Here is a 7,518-nt window from a genome sequence, read left to right as displayed (position 1 = left end):
TTTTATTTCAAAAATTTTCACTTGTCTCATTGGTACTCAAAATACCTTATTATGCCTCAATTCACTTCCAAATCACTTTTTATCTCGCAAATTCTTCTTTGATAAAAATATTATTATTTTTTCTCGTACGAAATATTTTATCTTAAAATACTCTTTTCACCTTTCCTCACTTTTAAACATTATAATTAACCTCATTTAGCATCCGATAAGCTTTATTAGCCACCATGTCAAAGTACGGGGTATTACATTAGAAGTTTGTTCGCAACAAATCATATGGCATATCATGAAACTATTGTTTCAACTGTAAAAAGGAGGTTTAATTCATAAATCTCAATGGAGAGGTGATACACAAATTGCACAACAATGGGGGATGTATTTTCTGAGCCAACAACCTAAGTCACCACAAATCATTAGGTGGCTTAAGTCGTGTTTGGATGAAATAAGACTTAACGTTGACGGAAGCTCCAAAAATCATTTCCAATATGCTGCGGGTGGAAGAGTAGTGCGAAACCAGACAAGTAAACTCATTTTCGATTTTTTAGGGAATTTTGGTCCTAACAATCTCAGAAAGCAAACTTATTGCTCTTAAAAAAGGATTATTGCTATGCCAAGAATATAACTTCTCCAAAATTTGGATTGAAATGGATGCCATGGTGGTAGTGAACATGATACAAGAAAGCAGTCTAGGTTCTTATGATATTAGGTATATCTTAGCTTATATATGGAATTGTTTAAAATATTTTTCCTATAAAATCTCTCACATTCATCGTGAAGGGAACCAAGCTACTAACTTTCCCTCAAACCAAGGTTATTTGCATGAAGGACTCAAGGTATTCCAGAATATCGATGGTGAATTAAGAGGAATTCTAAAGTTAGATAAGATTAATTTAACTTATGTTAAATTTAAATAATTTTAAAGGAGAAGTACTCCTTATTTAATTTTGCATTTAGTTCTTTGTAAAAAAGTAGTATAACTTTTCCCAAGTACACATAAATTATATGCAAGGAAAGTAGTACCTCTATGAGTACTTCTTTCTCATCTCTTATATGTAATTCTGGAGGTAAGGTTTATGTACCCTTCCCTACTGTATTTATGTTTCTTATATTTTAATAAAACCTTAACAAGGAGCTGGTCTCAAGATTTCTTCTAACTTAAAAAAGGTATGTAATTTATTACAAATATGCCAAAGCCAAAAAAACTTTGGATTTTTATGAGTACAAGATAATAAAATACTAAAAAAAATTTAAAAGTCTCTAGTTTTTGATAGTTCGTAATATTTAAGAGTCTCACATTAAAAGATAATTATTCAAGATGTTACTGTTCAGATTAAAATATAACTCTTTGAATAAATATAAGTGTTTTGAACAAACACAACTATTGAAAATTGTTTAATAGACATGTTTGTTGAAAGTTGAAACACAACAAACACATCTGTAGAAACACTACAAACACATCTATCAAAACACAACAAGCACAACTTTCGGTGTCTATAAGAAAAACATACTTCCAAAACAGACTTCATCTTTCAAAAGCATTCTACAATAGGCTTATTGTATCTTGAAGAGTCCTTGTTTATAAATCTCCATAATAGGCAACAACTCTTTAAAAAAAGTGTGTTACAGTACGACTCAAGTCTACTTTCTCCTATTTTCTTATACTATTTTTCTAACAATTTAAAGAGTTGTTGGTGCAAAAGATGTGTGGCATTCCTAGTATATATTAATATTTAATCATGTCAATATGTAAATACCATCAAAGTCCATATGATAAGTGGGCATGTGGCATTCCTATTATACAATAAGGTATAATGATGCCAATATAAATACCATCAAGGTCCATGTGATAGGTAAGCATATGGCATTCCTATTACACATGAAAGTATAATGGTGCCAATATGTAAATTTAACATCTAGACATATGGTGCATTCCTATTTTATCATCGAAGACATAATGGTGCAACATAGATATTCAATATCTTTGACATTGCATTCCTATTGTGAAATAAAGGTACAATGGTGCTTGTGTAAACATATACATTGATGTGTTAATTTGACTTTCTGATTGTACAATCAAGTACAATGGTGTCAATTGAGAAAGAATGATTTTCTTATGCTAGTCGAATAGCTAGTATTGATGACAATAATACCACATCAAGATGGATTTTTACCTTAGAAAATGGTGCCATTAGTTGGGCATATAAGAAGCTAACTTGTATTACGCATTTCACAATGGAATTTGAAGTTTTAGTATTAGTAGCTTGTTGTTGATTTCTTACGTAAGTGCACATATCGTTAACAAGTAATGTAGTATAAAGTAGAATTTGTTCCCACAAAGAATTAAATTAATTCCTAATTGTTAACTACTAAAATTATAATAACCTAATCTTATCCAGACAACCTAATTATTAAAAAGAAAAATTAAAACTAATAACTAAAACTAATCTATCAGTAAAATTATTTTATTAAATTCGGGTGACTACCATATCTAAGATTATGATATCCTTCAATACTTCAACTGATTATTATCTCTCTCTCTTATCTTAGTTTTTTGGATTAAGTTGTTAACCTAGAGTCCTAATTTATTTACAAGTATTTGTCTAGTTTCTTATAAAAATATCTATCTCAATTAATTTACCATATGTGTATGTAAATTAAGTTGAAGAAAGATTTATTAAGTTTGTGCGTTAATCCTGGTTGCGTATGGCTTATAGGTATATGTTTACCTTATATGCAAGTCAAACCACCTAATCAACTAAGTGCATTCAATCATACGTTATTGTATCCAAGGTCTACCTAAATCTCCTTCATCAAGGTTTAATTTAGATTTCTAATTAAATCTAATTAGTGATCAGGCAATTAGAAGCGTTAAGAACAAAATAGAATAAACAAGTTAAACCTATCAAACAGAAGTAAATGAGAGATAAGTTAAGTTGACAATAAATTGAGTTCAATCATAATCTTAAATAAATAATTTAGTTCCTCATCAAGTCACACATCATCATCAAATAAAGTTGAAACATTAAATTCAAGCTAAGGAAATAAAAGAATAATAAAAAGATAAAAGAACCCAAGAACTGTATTCTTAATCTTCCAAATTTTCTTGAATCTCTTAATTTCTTTTCAGCTTTAATGACTTTGTGGCTTGATTCTCAGCTTTTAATCTAGTGTTGTGTTTTTTTTTTCTAAAAGTCCTCTGAAATGTTGTTTTTATATAGCTTTGAACTTAGGCTAAGTTGGGTGAAGAAAGAATTCAATTCGAAATAGGATTTCCTCATCAGACTATGTAAGCTGCAGCCTACCTCCACCAAAGTCGCTGCCTCGACCAATTAATTAGAAGAAATCATAATTGCTCTAGGACTACTGTAGTTCTTCAACTTCGTTAAGATTTTTGACCACCTTCCAAGATGAATTGGGCAAAGTGGTAAGCATAAAAGTTGAATATTTTTCTCTTAACTTTCCAATGGTCTAAGAATTATCTCATTTGGAACTCTGTAGACAGAGTTACGATCGAAATACCGAGATATGTGCAATAGAAGTCTACACCTTGAAATTGCTTATCCTTCTTCCATTAAAATTCTTCCTTCATTAAACACCTACAAAAGCACAAATAAATCAACAGCAACCTATCTTAATCACATTAACACCAAATTAAGCATAAAATTAATTATGATTAGATTAACTAAACTAAATTAACTAATTTAAATAAACCTTACTAATTTCTATGTATTACCCCAAGAACTAAGCTAAATTACTATCAAAATTAAATCCAAATAACTCTATATCATAGAGTTATCATGGCTGCTGGAAATGAAGCAGAATGGCTGAAAATTTTGTTATTGGATATGAAGTTGTGGCCACAACTGATGCTAGCCATTTTCATATATTGTGATGTGAGGCTACAATGTGTGTAGCTCATAACAAGATATATAATGGAAAGTCTAGACACACAAGTCTATAACACACATACATAAAGAATTAATCTCAGATAGCATTGTAACAATAGTCTATGTTAAATCCTGCAAGAATTAGGTCGATCCACTTAGTAGAGCTTTGCCGATAGAGGTTGTAAAATCAGCATCTAATGGAATAAGGCTAAAACCTTTGACTTAAATGCATTAGTAATAGAAAACTAACTTTGAATTAGCAAAACTAACAATAAAAGTTCAATGGGTAATAACAAGCTACTATATGCTGTTTATGCACTAAATTTTAATATTAAATAGCCTCATTCTAGAATATTCAATGCGACTGTTACAAGGAGAAGATGAGCAAAAGGCTCTTAATAGAAATGTCAAATGTTTGTAGTAATAGGGGCATAATGACAAATTCCACCTATATGAATATTGAAGTGGCGTCACCTCAAACAAGAGTTAGAAAGGTTTACTCTTGTAAATATTCATGAAACTAAGATTAGCACAAAGCCATATAAGTGCTAAAGCAGTAGGTAGAATCTTAAAACCATTAAATAATGTTATGTGTGATATTTTTGGTTATGACATAAGGAGTTGTAGTTCAATTTCTGTGGTATTAATAACTTCATCTTAACTTTAAAATTTCTACACTAGTAGAAAGTTCAAATCTTCGAGATACTTTATATTATGCATAGTATTATTAATATTACAAACTAGTGAGGGATTGTTTGATAGTTTGTAATATTTAAGAGTTTCACATTAGAAGATAATTATTCAAGATGTTGCTGTTTAGTTTAAAACATAACTCTTTGAATAAATAGAAGTGTTTTGAACAAACACAACTATTGAAAATTGTTCAATAGACACATCTGTTGAAACATAATAAACACATATGTAAAAGCACTACAAACACATCTGTTTAAACACAATTTTTTAGTGTCTATAAAAAAAAAGTACTTCCCAAAAAGACTTCATCTTTCAAAAGCATTCTGCAATAAGTTTGTTGTATCCTAGAAAGTTTTTGTCTACATATTCCCATAATAGGCAACAACTCTTTAAAAAATGTGTGTTACAATACACCTCAAGCCTAGTTTTACCTTTTTTCTTATACTATTTTTCTAACATCTAGCCCATCAAGTTTCAAAATAATAAATCAAATCAAGCTTTTACAAACTATATTCAAACTCAAACTCCTTAGACATCCTTAATAATTCTTACCCCCACCTTGTCACCTTTATTCATCCTTTAGCTGCTGTCCAAATTTTGACACACACCTTGTCCAACTTCCTTTTACCATTAACAAAAACCACTCAATCTTTGGCATGACACATGGCATTTCTTTATTGGTTCAAATTTTAAATATTTGACTTTTAATTCTTTAATTCTCCACCACACATTTCTCATGATTATCCATGTCCATGATGAATAAAATCCCTTGGTCTTGACAAGTGTCGAGGGTGAAAATTTACCATTTTGCCCCCGGGGTGACAAAATTATCATTTCGTCCCTATACTCCTAATTATACCGGAATTAAAATTGTTCACTTCTAAACCTCAAATCATACTCCAATAAGTCAAATGGGGCAAAAAAAATATTTTCTAAAATTCTCATTTTGTCCCCAAATGGCAAATGACCATTTTACCCCTAGATAGTGAAAATTTCGGTTTGACTCCATATTGATCATCGAACTCCAAATCACCATTTTAAATTATTCCTGGACTGTGAAACTCTTAATTTCACCTTAAAATTCCTATTTGAACTAGTTCGAGGCTTAATTGACTTAATGGTACCATTAGAGGCAATATCATCTTTTAACGATTTCTTGAACTTATTAAATATGCAAACATTCTATTGAGCATGTAAATGATGTCGTAATTCTTTTATGGAACAGGGTTTGACAAGGTGGTTCGGCGTGACATGAACTCTAACCATACCTTAAGAGATACCCTACGCGCCTCTCCGACCGAGGTACATATATATATATATATATATATATATATATATATCCGGATTCTGTGCCCCTCTAATAGGCTGGTCCACAGAATCCGCCTACTACAGCAAGCTAAACCCACCATACAATAAAATTTTGATAGCATGACAGGGCTAATATTTTACTACCCAACCTACAAGGGTAAAATAAAACAATTCATACAATTCATAAAACACAGCCCAGCCAGTCATGCCAACACAATAACAATATAACATAAGCCATCAATTTCCAATCATAAATTTACAACATACCGGTGGTCTCCAATTACTCTATTTTGAAAATCGTTATTTCGTTTCAAGACAATTTATAAAATATTTTCATTTAAACACATTTTTGTTTATAAAACCTAAAATTTGCCATTTAACTCATTTTCATAAAATTTCACCAAAACCAAGTTAAAACATACTTTAGATAATTAAAATGATGATAAGGTTACTCACAATATCTAGAATGGAGATTTTCAAAGTACTCAGATTACTGGTCCTCAGATGCAATTCCATTGCCTTTATCGGAGGACTCACCACTTTAACACAGTACAAAATCGAGAAACTTACTTCATTGGTACTAAATTGAATTTAAACTAATTTAGACTATTAATGCATAATATGGAATGCAAAATACACTGGTAACCATCTAATCCCCGGTATTGGCTTATTTGACTTATCACCCGATTAATTGACCAATGCGTCCAATTTAGCTCCAAATTGCTCCATTTCTTTTCCAATATCTTAATTCACCAAACTCAAGTCAAATAATCTAAAATTTGGCAAAACTATCTTCACTTTTCTTCTTAGAATTTTTGGTCAATAATGGTGCATTAACACCGTGATTTTTCCTACTACTTTTTCACACCATAATTCATCATTTTCTAACCAATTCTCTTAAAATAAAAATCAAATTCATCCTCACTCAACACAAGGTAGGTTCGGCCATTGATGGGTGGTTTGGAAAATAAATTCTTTTCTTGTTATTTTGTTTCTAGACATGGTAAACTAACTAAAAACACTAACATAACTTGGAATCAAACCGATCCAACATCATTCTCTCTCCATACCCATTCCGACCAGCCATGAATTCATCATGAAAACATGTAATTTAACCATGAAAAATGAGGAGAAATGCATGGGAAAGGTAGATCACAAGTCAAAATCAAGAAATTTTACCTTTTGTCACTTGTTTCCTTGAATTTTCCACACTTTTCTCTTGAAATTCTTCACCTAGGGTTTTTGTTTTTTTTTTCTCCCTTTGTTCCTCTTTGTTCTTTGTTTGGCCGGCCATATGAAGGAAAATAGGCTGATTTTATGCTTATTTTAAAGCTAAATAAATAATGGATATAAACTTGACACATGTCACCTCATTATTGGTCCATTTGTAATTTCTTAACTATTAAGCTTTCTCTCTCCACCACTTAAATTCCTTCAATTATCCATGATAATATTAGATAAAATCCATGTGCTGGACAAGTGTTGGGTGTGTAAAATTACAATTTTACCCTTGGGGTGGCAAAATTACCATTTTACCTCTATGCTCCAAAAAATACCAGGATTACAATTTTTCACTTCTTAACCTCAAATCATACTCCAATAAGTCAAATATGATCAAAATATTTCACAAAAA

The 7,518-nt window shown here is 30.8% G+C and overlaps 1 long non-coding RNA gene across 1 annotated transcript; it reads right to left on the bottom strand.

The window, feature by feature from the left end:
- On the bottom strand, positions 2,942-6,425 carry LOC108662871. The gene is made up of 2 exons (XR_001928721.1): positions 6,342-6,425; positions 2,942-3,593 (listed from the first exon to the last, which is right to left on the bottom strand). It is a non-coding gene; the product is annotated as an uncharacterized LOC108662871 (long non-coding RNA).

The sequence above is a fragment of the Theobroma cacao genome, chromosome 7 (genome assembly GCF_000208745.1).
Source record: "Theobroma cacao cultivar B97-61/B2 chromosome 7, Criollo_cocoa_genome_V2, whole genome shotgun sequence".
In the NCBI taxonomy this organism is placed as follows: domain Eukaryota; kingdom Viridiplantae; phylum Streptophyta; class Magnoliopsida; order Malvales; family Malvaceae; genus Theobroma; species Theobroma cacao.
This window is presented reverse-complemented; position numbering and strand designations above follow the sequence as displayed.